This window comes from Pavona decussata, unplaced genomic scaffold, assembly GCF_977016875.1.
Source record: "Pavona decussata unplaced genomic scaffold, jaPavDecu1.1 SCAFFOLD_98, whole genome shotgun sequence".
In the NCBI taxonomy this organism is placed as follows: domain Eukaryota; kingdom Metazoa; phylum Cnidaria; class Anthozoa; order Scleractinia; family Agariciidae; genus Pavona; species Pavona decussata.
Window position 1 is genome coordinate 800,001 of NW_028145514.1, and position 14,522 is coordinate 814,522.

The following is a 14,522-nucleotide window of genomic DNA, read 5'->3' on the forward strand; positions in this document are numbered from 1 at the left end:
TATTGATGAATTTAGGTGCTAGATGGCAGAAATCGCAAGTATTACGACCATGTTTTGGACCTTGTCAACTATTCTTTGTCAAGTGTATGCGGGCTACTTGTATCATCATCACTGGTCTGAAACACGGCTAACTGGATATTTGATGGGAGTAACTGTTAGATTAGAGTCTGCGCTAGATTTGGTCAAAAAAAAAAAAAAACGGAGCGTGCAAAGGAGAGACACTGGAGAGAACCACGCGACGAAAGCATCCTGAAGAAATTCCCTAAACGTTCAAGGAAGGTTTTGTATCAATTTATATTTCATCAAATTTGTTGGCCAAAACCTTATGTACTAAATGTAAGTAGCAGACAAGACGATAAAAGATACTTTTGGAACTGATTTCTCTCTCTAAATCCTCTTTGAGCCAAATACTAGAGCCCTGAAAATTACCAATTTTGCAAGTTTTTGCAATTTGTCCCAGGTGTCTTCAGCACCCATGGCCAGAATACAGTTTTCCCCAAATTGATTTTATGATTATTTAAAAACGTCAGTATCTGTGTAATATCTGCTGCTAATTTGGTTTATGTGGAAAGAGTACTTTCAGAGAAATTACGAATATGGTTGTGCTTGTTTTTCCTGCTTGTCTAAATAGCTGACAGGGAACACAGTGAGACGAGCATTTTCTTCTTCTTTACAAAACCAAAATTATTTAAACGGCAAATTTTGTAAACTGGGAGAGTGGCTCTACCACCTGTATGAATTTTATTTGAATTGCTTCACACACACCCGAGAACCAGACTCGTTTACTTTTACTTTTTGAGAATGGAACTTTTGCTCAAAACATGGTCCTAAGGCCGACGTCATCTAGTGCGGTTACCATGGCAACGATACATCTGCTGATCCAAATATGGTTGTTTTTGTTTATCCCCCAAAGTAACCTACCTCCACACAAAAATTGAAGGGGAGTTAAAATTTTTCATTTCCAACTTTGCTTCACTTTCCTAGAGAATTGCTCCTAAATCGTTTGCTATAGTCTCAGCAGTTTTACACAGCTGTGTAACTCTCGCATTGAGGAAATTCCGGGTTACATGGCCATTGATGGGCGATGCCTATTGTGTAGTTCCTCACTGTAACAAACAGCTGTGAAACTGTTACACTTTCCATGAAAGATACCAAGACACGTGGCACTCATTATTTATTAATTTATTTTTAAGTTCGTATTTTTGGTAGGCAAGTATACTATGGAGGAAGCATGGATGGGATGTGGTGGTTTTTTATTACCACAAACATGCAAATGGCGACACGGTGATGACGTATGGCACACCTGAGATTGGCAAAACGTTTGTTGGTTCCAGCAAAGAGACTGTATCAAAAGCAGGGAAAATGTCCCTTAAAGTCTTTGAGGGTTTTATAACAGGTACATATATTCCAGTTATCACAATCCCAATAGTACATTTTAATTTTGTGTATTGCCTTACCAAGCCTCACATAGTTGATGATGATGATGATGATGATGATGGTGGTGATCATGATGATGATGATGATGTTTGCACATGCAAACACTTACGTCCTTCATTCAGAGGGACCTAGGAAATTGTTGTCATTGTAGACTCAGGTTTGATTATCTCCAGGATATTTTGTGAGGTAGGGCAGGTTAGCGTTAGGGTTAGGGTTAACATGAAAGAGAATTTTATATTTCCCTTCAATCATAAAATCCGTGCCTACCGTGGCCATCAATGCTAACCCTTAAAGTATATTACATGTAAAAAATTTACGTGTTCATACAAACATGTTAACAAATACCTTGATCCTCATACTATTAGCTCTCTGGTGGTGTACTTCTCAATTGATCATATCCTCACATGAAGACAAGACAAGGGAGAGAGTGGGAGGGCTAAATAGATGGAAGGATTTTTCTTGATATTTCTTAGTTACATCCTATGATGTAAAGGCAATAGCTGTCACATTCATATTCTTCTATGTTTACATACTTCCCGGTAGCCACCAACTGCAATTAAGCAGTAAGAGCAGTGTATTTACAAGGCGCTGAGTAGCAGCTAGGGTGTTTGGGTAATTAATATACAGAGGGATAAGAGAGTGAATTGTACAATTGTACAGTGTACAATGATGAAATGCCCACGTTCATTTATTTCTCCTACTAACACTTCATCACAAGATCCCATTCCACTAGATTGTCCAGCCACTCTGTCTAACGTGGTCCTATCACAAGAGAAACTTGTAGCCTATGGTGTAGATAGCGTGGTAAATGCCATTGGCGTTCCGCAGCCACAAAGAACAGTAGTGCACGGGAAACCCATGCCAGTGGGTTCTATATGCGTGCTGGTACATTATGCATTGGATAATGTGCCAGCTCCAATTGTGCTGGGGGATGCTGAGGAAAATGCAAATTTAAAAGGTGGGTTGTTTTTTCCTTTTCCGATATGCAATAAATTTAATTACAGTTATAATCCGAACTCTAAGAAGGCGAGTGTATCTAATCCCTGTTCTGTGTAACTATTGCAGACTTTTGTAAAATTTGTGATCTTTGCAGTTTTGTCATCAACTTAAGCAGTTGAAAAGAAACCTGAAAAAAAATTCAGGTTTGACACAGAGGTCGAACCCGGACCTCTGCGATTACCAGTGCAGTGCTCTAGCCATTGAGCTACCAAGCCAATGTCCTAGATAGGCCATTGTGAGTTCGCAATATACCTGATGATGGTGAATAAATGAATGAGAATATATGGTCAATCGCCTTGTTGGAGTTCGGATTATAACTATATTGCAGACTTGCAGTTTATTCTTTAAAGCTGAAATTGTACAATTGGGATACAACGCCAAAGTGTTATGGATTCAAAAGTATAGTTTGCACTTGAGAGAGCTGGTATGCAAGGTTGGCTATCTTCAGTTGTAGGGATTGAAAGGAACCATTGCAATCGGACACTTGTAATACTTTGTCTTCATTTAGTATGTTCATTGCCATGCCGCAAACTATTAGCACCAGCAAAACGTAAAAGCTAAATAGTACTCCATAGTTATATTTCAACAAAACGTCATAGTCACTTTAGTTCTCCTAATTTAGATTTAATAATGTTTAATCAATAATTTGAACATGTTTTCTGTAAAAGGTATTCTTTACATTTTTCTGTCACTAGATTGCGAGCAGTTGTGATCTGTTACAAATTACACTTCTTGTTTCTACTACCGGATGGCTAACTGCGTTTTTCGATTAAGAAATAGTGATACTGCTTGATGAAAACCCAAAAACTATTGAAATATCATGCCGCATATTTCTTGTGCAAGACCAAGATGTTTTGAACTTTTATGTTCAATACATGTTGCGTTTGAGAAAATGTAATCAACATGATTAAGTAATAAATAATAGTGGGTATAAAACGTTAATAACAAATACTTCACGTAAAGGTTAGTCTGTTTTAAACATCCATCCCAAGAATGGTCCATTCTGCTAAATAAGCCAAGTTATGATCCATTTTCGACAAAGTTTGACACAAAATAAATAGAAAAGCAAGGTTTCCAGATGCTGATTGCATAAGATAGAGTCATTTTTATGTTTCATAAAAGGAATGATTACATCCAAGTAAATTGGACCATGCAAGTCAGTTGGATCATCCAAGTCAATTGGGCCATCCAAGTCAATCGGTCAGATGGCTTTGTCTCATGTCTGGTAATTCACCAGGTTTCAATGTCTCACGCTGCCACTTCACACACTACTTAACTAACAAACGTACTACATCTCTGTTGAATTTCATGGTCGTATGTGAAATATCACATGACTTATGGCCTACTGAAAACCAATGAAATCTCACATTTCCGCTTCAGGAGAAGTTCCCCCGGATTTCATCCCCCGTACTCCGGACTTTAGTTTAACCCTCTCACACTCAAGAGTGCCATATGACATTACTTGCTCAATTTGTATCAAATTTGGACACCAAACAGACCTTGGAGAGATCTGTACATTGAAAGCATAAAGTTTTACCCCCTTCTATACCAGACATGATTAACCACCCCTCCATGTTTTGAAACTTTTTCTTATTACACTTTCAATACCAAGTCAACACTTGACAAGAAACTATGTACTGAGATCTGCAAATTAAGCTATACTTTAGGGGTATATCCAATATACACGAGAAATAACATGTTTCCTTTTTTCATTTTTATCATTGCGTAGACGAAGGAGATGTTTCCTAATCAAGTCGTTGTGCCAATACTGTCCATCATGCCCAGCGCTCGCGTTCCTTAGCGCGAGAAATCAAGAAAATAGGTTGTATGTCGGTGCCATATTGCCATGTCACAATAGCATTATGGTGGTCCATCATGCCCAGTGCGTTTCGTACCCAGTACCTACCTCTGTACATCTTCCTAAGCGCGAGAAATCAAGAAAAAAGGTCGCATATCCGATAGCATGCCATGGAAACATATATGGAGACATGGAAACATGTACAATTAACATTTCCTTATATTTCTTCTGTATATTTATGCATTTCTTTACAAATTTGGACATATTGCCACACCCAGTGTATAAAAAAAAAATCCAAAAAATTAAATTAAAGATAAAGTATAAAGCCTGATCAAAAATACCACTATTGATATATATCGCTGTATAAATTACCTGATGATTCAGCTTCCTTTCCACTCATATTTATCTTTATCAGATTGTTCCAGTCAGGGAGCACATGATTCTGGTTAAAGTTTATTTAGAAAACAGAGAAAAGTTAAATTTAGTTTACCTAGCCTGCGCAGTTGATGGACATATCTGAGGATTACAACGAGTTTAATATCAATTTTGACAAATATTAAACATTTTCAGAACAATCAACATGACACTACTGGCAGCAGCACTGTTGTTAGTGCTCCTGCAGCGGCTAATTTCTGTAGGAGAACTTGAACACCTCCCAATTCAAGAAGTTGGAGATCGGGAAGGGTGAGTCATTTTGCAATTTTCAAAAATGTTGTTTACGTTTTTAAATTGCTATGGGAAAGGTGAAAGAAAGAGCTTTCAATCCATGTGCGTTGCGAGCTAGTTTGCAAAGAATTTATCGCAGTTTCAAAGGTTTTGTTTATACTTTTGCTTTGAAAATGGCGTCCGCCATTACAGGCGACTCTCAAGGTGAAGAAGAATTAATTCTCTTTGCTTCAGACAGTGAAACAAGCGATTTTGAGGGGTTTGATATTGATACAATGCCGCATAGTTTCCATGCTTGTAGAATTGAAGACTGTGAGTGAGACAATGAAGAGGAACAGCTTGCTTTTGATGAAAGTAGTGACAAGGACGAACATACAAGCGACTCATCTGATGATGAAGAACAATTTTGGGGCGAAAATATTGTTCCACAAACTGAAATACCTTTTGAGCAACGAACAGGTCCTGTACCAAACCTACCAACAGACAAAAAGGCCATTAATTTCTTCCAACTTTTCTTGACAGAATGTTTGTATTGCACGATCATTTGTGAAACAAACTGTTACGTCTGACAAGAAGAGCAACGCCTCGAGAAGCAGGTAAACTGGACTAAACTCACCATACCTGGTTGGGTCTGTATTTTGCTGTGGGGATCGCGCAAAAAACCAACGCTTCATTCTTACTGGGATAAAACTGCCATGTCAGCAACTCCTGATTTTGCAAAGTAATGACTCGAGGCAGATTTTTATCCATTCTTCGATTTCTTCATTTGTTCACAACAACGTTGAGCTCCCACGAGAAAATCCAGATCACGATCGGCTGTTCAAGATAAGACCAGTCCACAATGAAATTCAATGGCAATTTCAGCAAAATTACGTTCCTTTAAGGGAAATTGCTATAGATGAGACTATGGTGAAATTCAAAGAGCAAAAATTCTTTAGGCAATTCTTGCAAAGTAAACCTATTACATTTGATTTCAAACTGTTTACATTGGCCGAATCAAAGAGCGGCTACATTTGGGACTTTGAAGTCTACACCGGATGGAAAGGGGAGATAGAACAGAACCACACAATAAATGTTGTTCTTCGGCTTATGAGACCTCTTGAAGGCAAAGGATACAGAGTTTTTACTGACAATTTTTACACAAGCCCTGACCTTTACTTGACTTTGGGAGAACGCCTTGTTTATGCCTGTGGAATAGAGCGTACAACTCGGAAAGATCTCCCCAAAGATATCATGGATCACAAACTCCCTGCTGTGAAGAACTTAGACCGTGGTGCTGCTCTTTTCAGAAAGAAGAAGAGCTTCTGGCAGTTACGTGGAACCTCAAAATCTGGCCTGGCTTGGTCGTTTCTATTGTTAGGACATGTCCTTAAAATTATGTGCCTAGTTATCTTCAGAATTACTTTAAGTTATGCAACTTCCATATTCATAACTATAACACAAGAACCAGAACAAATCATTTTCTGGAAATAGTAAATCATAAGCACACACAACAATCCTTATTTAAAAAAGGGGTGCAGATTTTTAAAAATCTTAGCATGTCTTAAGTAAGGATGTTTATAAGAAGTCTTAGTCCCTTTTTCCCTTTTTAGTTTTTAGCCAGCAGGACCGGGATTGATAACAGTTTTCTATATTATTATTACTGTTATTAAGGGGGTTTGTGTAGATTTTGAAAATGGGATCTTTATGATATGTTCTTTATGATATGATCTTTATGATATGTTTCTTAACTGTATCATGCCGATGTAGATTTAGTTGTTTGTACATTTATTTACATGCAGGAAAGTTTATATAAGCTTACTAAATCTTGCGTTTTTTTCTGCACTGTAGAGTCAGACTTCCCCTTTCAATACACAAATGTTTTCAAACCCAGACCTTCCACACAAGCCGTCGCCTGAGGAACTAAGACTTGATGGTAAGCCCTCTGTATTTTCGGCGTACTTCCATTCCACTGGAACGGGGCATCTTTTTCACAGCCAGCACAAGACAAATTTCACACTAGACTACGGGATTGCCGGATTCGGGATTATCGTGAAAAAGGAGCGGGAATGCGGGATCAGGAAACCCCTTCTTCGCGACCCTGATAAGCGTTCTGCTACAAATTGAATGTACTATTCCAGTAGTCATTGTAATGTTGTTTAATCAGCAAAATCAATCTGTCTTTTGGACTTCAATATAGTTAAAACATTTGCTAAACTACAACCAGTGACAATCTGTTCAACTGGATAAACGTGAACTTTGATTCAGTAAGTTAAGTACTAATCAATAAAGATTCTTCAAAATGATTTTTGAAGAAGCCAATCACGTTGAAGGAGTACAAAACGCCTGACAAACGCAGAGCCAGGCTTTATAGATACCTGTTCTGTTTACTGTGGGTACGTTAGAAAACTACAAGCATGTAGTTCTCCACAGTCATATTCTTCTTCTTGTAAAAAGCCATTTCATCTTGTTTTATCTCTGCACAAAGTCCAAGAAGAAACTCCAAGATTAGCTTTCATTACATAACAATAGCACATACATGTATTTCGATTATGACTGCAATTCCCCCAGAAGTTATCCTCGTTTTTACAAAGAATAGTTCCCCTCAGATATTCCTCCTTTGTAAATGGTTATAAGCACAATTTGCAATCTGCTTCCTGCTTCTGTGCCTTAAACGAAATAATGTTTCAGGTAAAATATTATATTAAGGTTTAGGGAAGATATTCTGTAAAACTGACATGTAATGTTTACCTTCCGACTTTAGCATGGAAGTGGAAAGACCCTTGGAGCGGAGGTTGGATGCCAACCTACGTATGTTTTCCCTCCAACTCTGAAGAGAGTGGTGAGGGAAATTGTACCTGGCCATCCAGTGGAAAGGCCAGATCCAACCCATTCAGGGGTATGTTAGCTCTTTTTTTTGAAATAAAAATATGAAGTAAAAGGTTTACTTCCTAGACACTGCCATGTAAATGTACCTTATTGATATATAAGCCTTATCCCCCACCCCACTGCCCAGGTTATTTTTTTTAAGAGCAATTCTGACAAGTTGTTTCATGGTGAAAAACTTTTAACTGTTTACTTGTTTAATTTTGAGGTTTATCTGGTCGTCATCGCGGACCTGCCCGCTGTAAAGTGGCCTGCAGCAAAACACTAAAGGAATCAAACAATAAAAAAATTATTTAGAACATTAATAAATTTATTTTTAGAATTTCCAAAATAAATCGAGAATATTGTTATTGTGACAAAATTTCCAAAATCAAAACTTATTTACACAGCAGATCATTATTTACAAATTATACATGATCAGAGACAGTAGTACTATAATTGTCATATGCAGAATGGATACGGATTCTCTCGAAGCACCATTGTAGAGACATTCACAGCTGGGATAGAGGGTCATGTGGGTTCCATCCTCAATGTGCATGTACCTGCAATGAGTGTGATGAGGACGAAGATCCCAGCTGTGAAGGGAAAGAATATCACACAAAGGTCCCATTAACATGTCACTACCACTGGATGGCGTACATGGTGAAATGCGAGAAAAGAGCAGGGGATTCGAAAGACGTGATTCATTCTGAACTTGGAAGAGGACACTCCAACGTATGCGAAGCACACTTTACGTTGCTTCCCCACTTCAGAGCTAAATATGTTTGAAAAGGTATATAATTCATTTATCACATGTACATAATAGTTCTTTTCCCATCAGCAAAACAGCTTGAAGTCTTGAAGATAAATTTCTTTATTTTCTGCATCAATCATTGTCTGTAGTCTCCTTATATCAATATTTGCAATATTTCCCTAAGAATTTAGTGCTCTAAATGGGATGTAGTACAGCAAGTATTAGAAAGGCAAGATGTAATTGCTTATTCCAAAGTTCAATTGGAGACTGGGATGAGTTTTAAAATTTCAGTTTCATTACAAATTATACCCCGCCACAAGAAAGTTATTGATATATCTGTATTTTATTCATTTATAAAGGAAATAAAGGGAAATGTAAAGAATCGACCATAAGAGGACACAGGAAAAATCTGGGCCCCAGATGGGATTCGAACCCACGACCCTCCGTATTCTAGATCAGATGCTCTAACCTCTGAGCTACTGAGGACTCCTTGGCGAGCAAGGGTTTTTTGGGTTGGACTTACGAACTGCATCACGCAGTCCATTACAAGCAACACATTAAGGCTTAACTGCATCACGCAGTCACATTAATTGCGTGATGCAGTTCGTAGGTCCAACCCACAAAAATGACCCTTGCTCTCTAACGAGTCCTCAGTAGCTCAGAGGTTAGAGCATCCGATCTAGAACACGGAGGGTTGTGGGTTTGAATCCCACCTGGGGCTCACATTTTTTCTGTGTCCTCTGATGGTTGATTCTTTACATCTCCCTTTACTTCCTTTATTTATTTCCTAATTTTATTTTTATGGTTGGTGTAATGTCTAATGATTTTACCGAGCAAATAACATGTAAATGTAAGTTTAACATGTAAAAAAGATTACATTACAATAAGTTTACCAAGTTTGTAAATTTGACAGTTGACACCTTGGTTTCTATGCAAATGAAACAAAACTTGGTAATTTGGTAAAGTCATCTTTGTGACGATGGGGTTCATTTCTCAATAGTTTGAACTTTTTGTATACTAGGACGCAGTCCCTTTTTTAACTTTCGAATGGGTAACTGACAAGATGGGTGGGGTACAAGAAGTTGGGCCGCATACCAGAGGTGTTGATCTTCTGAGTGGAAAACTAATGGAAATGTTTTCAACAGGTTACACTACATGGCCTCGACCAATGCAGGACTTTGCAAAGGTATATGACGTGGTGATCTCTATGAGCAGCACAACCTTTCCATCCTACCGGCAGTTGTCCAGGCTTTTAGTGAGATCATAAAGGAGAGGGCAGCCGAATTGGAAAAGCAGAATTCAGATCACTGTAACACTCCCACAGTCTGAATGAAGGTTTCAAGAGCTGAAACTTTACAATAGTGACAGTGCCACTTCCTACCATCAATAATATTTGTATTCGTGACTCCCAAGCATTTTGTCAATCGTGTTTATAACAATGTAGAAACAATCCGAAAAAACGTCAAATTATTGATCTTGGACGAGGTACACAAGATGTTCGATTGCAACTCCAACTTCCGATCAAACTACGATTTTTTTTCAAAGGAATTAAAGAAAGTTTCAGTTGCGTACCTGTGAAGACATTAACTACTACTTTGAGTCAGGCGCAGCTGGATAGTCTGTGCGCTGATTATTTGAAGAATCCTTTCCTCATTAACAGTACAATCAATTGCAGCAACAACAAGTTCAACATAAAATCATACCTTACATCAAGAAAGAAGAAGAAGTCCAGGTAAGATGAAAAAACAAATAGAAAGGAAGAAATCTGGTCGTGATGTGCTAAGGATATACAGAATATAACAGGTGAGGAATATGCCACTGTCTACATGGATTTTCGCAGCAATATAGACCTAATGACGTCGTCACTCAAGTTGCTTTTGGGAGAAGAAAATGTTAGACCCTACTTCAGGAGGGGCATGAAGCGCGATGTAAAGAAGAAGACTGACTCTGACTTCAAGGCAAAAGAGTTCCAAGTTAGGGGCGCAGGGTTGGCGCAGTAGTAGAGCACTCACCTTCCACCAATGTGGCCCGGGTTCGATTCCCGGACTCGGCGTCATAAGTGGGCTGAGTTTGTTGGTTCTCTATTCTGCTCCAAGAGGTTTTTCTCCGGGTGCTCCGGTTTTCCCCTCTCCTCAAAAACTAACATTTGATTTGATTTGTGTTGTGTTTAGTTGAGTTGATTTAAATTGCTTTGATTTAAAAGGGGATACCCTCTATAGGGATAACCTCTGGTATCTCCTGTTCACGGTATCGATGTTTACATTGATCAGATTGAATAAAGACTTATTATTATTATTATTATTATTATTATTATTATTATTATTATTATTATTATTATTATTATTATTATTATTGTTATAATAAGTTTTGGGAGCCACTGAGTCATGAGGTTGGCACACATAGTGTGCATATGGGGGGGGGGGGGTTTGCATGTGTAACCTCAGTATCCTAATCCAAGAATTTGGCAGAGCTGGCAGTGGTAACAGCATGGTTGGTTTTCTTCTAGTCAATGAGTCAAAGGATGACCAATGCTTAGCTTTCTGGACCAAAAACTGTTCAAAAGGGGGAAGAACAGATACAAGCCCAAATGACTCAGTCATGGTGTTGGATCTACTCTTTATGCTGCAGAGGGTGTATGAGAGAGGGAACCGTCAAGAAGTTTGGAGAAGGCCAGTTGGACTTGCAGTTTGTAGACGAATGTTTTTTCCACTTGCAATATCAAAGACAAAAGAGAAGGAAGGGGGTAAAAAGAAGTACAAATTGGATGGCTACGAGGTAGCAATAAAGATACATTCTCACTGCCCGAAATTCAAAAACTTATGGACCAAACTTAAATATATTCCCCTGGTACACAGAATTTTGGACCTAAAAGTTCAAATGGGTGGTGGATAGTCAAGGATCTTAAGACAAGCTATTCATTTACAAAAATATAACATAATAAGGTGCAAGTTGTTCGCAAGAGTATGGCGGTGTTACAGAGTTTACGAGATAGGGAAGCAATTCCTAGATTCTCGGTATGACGTCCTTGTTCTGGTCCCAATAAATGATCCATTTGACAAAAAATAAAAGAGAAGGTTGTAACAGAGCAAGAACTGGTAAAGGACATCATCATCTGCCAAAAATAAAGGAACGCTGAAGAGGATCAACAAATTGGGTGGTGTTAACAAACAAGGACCATTATAAATTCCCAGATTTTAACACAGCATCTGGGACTAAGCAAAGAAAGTTTGCCTTCGTGAAAGACTGTAGAAAGTTAGAGTTAACCCCCAGTAATTGACCTAATTTTATTTGGGACGATAATCAGCTTTCCAAACAAAGCACGCAAACAGCCAGCACAACATAGTTATAGATGTTGTGAATACCTTTTTAAACGTGAAAAGATAGCCCTGTGATTGAGTAAAGAAGTGTGCTGGTCCTGACTGTTCCTATGTTGTCTCTAACAGACAAAAGGTGAATCAATGTGTGCATCACAAAAACAGCTTATCTCTCGTTTTCACTGGAGAATGTCCCATGCAAATTGTCTACATATGGCCATCCTGTGATGACGGAAGGCGATGGATTAGGGTTCTGCCAGGCACACAATACAGTCACTCTAGACCAGCAACACATATCATGTCAAGCAAAGCCAAGGAAGGCATCCAAAAAGTGGTATCTGATGATAGTACTAAAAGTACCAAAGAAATCATGAAAGGGTTTGGGTTTCACCGTGCCAGGCGGGAGAGGAAGATGGCGCTTGGTAAATGGACCTCTGCCCAGAAAGAGTTTCGTCCACTAGATGAGATACTTGGATTTGAGAACATAAGGGAAAAAGTGGAAGGCAACTAGTTTTATGATGAAAGCATCAAAATCAGCGAACAAGTTTACAGAATGATGGGAAAGTATTAGATGAGTGCGGATATTGCCGGAATGGAAGCTCTGTCGATGAACTATTGGTTGTTAAAATTCGTGACGGAGGTAGCTAAAAAGTCTGGTGGAAGATACCCTCCCAAGACTGTTTATGGTATCATTGTGCCCTCAAGTGTTATTTGCAGGATAAAAATGGATGCAAAGCTTTGAATCCTCTGGACGCTACTGACAAAAGGTTATTGACAACTTTTAGACCCCATTGTTCAGAATTTTGAAATACACTGTTTTGGGAATTGAATTTGGTGTGTTGTTTTTCGAAGGTTTGCCCTGTTCCGACGTTGCTTAGATGCCGAGATGAAGGATGGCGTTCGAGAAGGGCTTCACATTAAGTGCAAAAAAGGGGAGGAGTTTGTGAGCGAGCAAAAAGAAGCAACATTCTGGGAGAAGAACTCTTCATCTAAATCTATATTTATTAAGTTGATAGAATCTTGTTAGACATCACACCAACTAAATTGCTGGGAACTACACCAGCTAAGCCGTTATTGAACACAATCTATTTCTACAATGGAAAAGTTTTTGGGTTGCGTGGGGGAGATCACAGAAATATTGTAGAAACAACTTTGAAATTAGTTCAAATTCTATTAAGTTTGAAAAAAATGCTTCTAAAACTTATCATGGAGGTCTTTGTGACATTACTACCGACTAAATCCAGAGATTGCACCGGCCTGTCATTGGAAGATAAAAAAAGCAATTGACGATAGTGACACATACATTTCATTCTCCTCGTGCTGTGTCTGCTGCCATTAAACCTTTCAAAGCTATTGTATTCGCATTCGCATCACAAGTTCAAACCGTAAAAGTGATAGACATAGTATGATGAAACAGTTCATATGTTGTAATGAATCTGAATGATCTCTTAATGGAAGACTGGCGTTCTGTGTAAGATTTGAACAGCAGTAAAAAACATATTCAGTATTTACCTCGCCAAACGTTTCTATCGATACCGCTGTTCAATGTAAATGCAGGGATAGCACAGAGCGCTTTTTGGTCACTAAGATTTCATCATCCATCTAATTAGGAAATAGCGGGAAAATTTCGTGCTCACTTCTCGATCACACTTGAAATAGCAATCCTTACTGCCATCCCTAGCCTGCTGTTTAATTAAAATTTCCTTGGGCTTCTACAATATCTAGAATATTGGTGATAATATCCAGAATATTGATTACATGGAATTCTCCGTAAGTATTATTAGATCATTTTGAGAGTGAATTATTTTGTACGAACTGTGCATGACGCAGTAAATCATGCCCGGCCGCCCTGCGTCTTACAAGCGACTAGTAGAAGGTGTGATTTTTAAAATCTCGGACTCAAATTGTTTAACTGCGGTTTGAAAGCAGCTTCTCAGGAACAGGCAATTATTCAACTTATCTGTGGAGGGGAGGGGAGGTGGGGGTTTGAGAGAAGGCAGTTAGGGTTAGGGTTAGGGTTGCAATCTGTTAACATTGGATTACCGTCAAGTCTCCCCAAGTCAGATCTCTTTTATTGTTTCCTTCTTATTTTTCCCTGCAAAACAAATTAACAGCAGCTCATGATCACCCTTAGCATTAGGGAAGCCTATTCTCCAATGTGGTTTGTGACTCCCACACCATCCTCAGGGCCTAAGATACTTAATAGACCTACACTGTAATACACTTAATAGGCTTAATAGTTTTAATAGGCAAACCACACGAAGAATACATTTCACATTGTCTGGTACAAATGCAGACAAATTTTCATAACAGAAGAACGTCAACTAATCCACTTTCATATTTACAATAAACCATATTTATTTTTCCATAAAATTGGATATTTCCTCTCAGGATGGTGACTGGTTGAAGTCCAACAAAAAAACCAACAAGCCATTCTAGAAAAGCTGCGTTTTTGTTCAAGCTTCCGCCAACAAAATTTCCGCGCAATGCAGGTGGTGAAGTGGTAGTTTCTGCTACAACCAAAACTCCCACCAACCCATTTGCTTTTAAAATATATCCCACCTCGCAGTCTCCTGGAGAAATGGAAGAATGAGCTCAGCTTCTTTGCAAAATAGGCAAAGGGCTTCTATTCCCTGGAGCTGGGCTCACAGTCTTTCACCATGTCTGGTTTACAAGACACAATAAAAATGCATCGTGCCAGAGATGTACA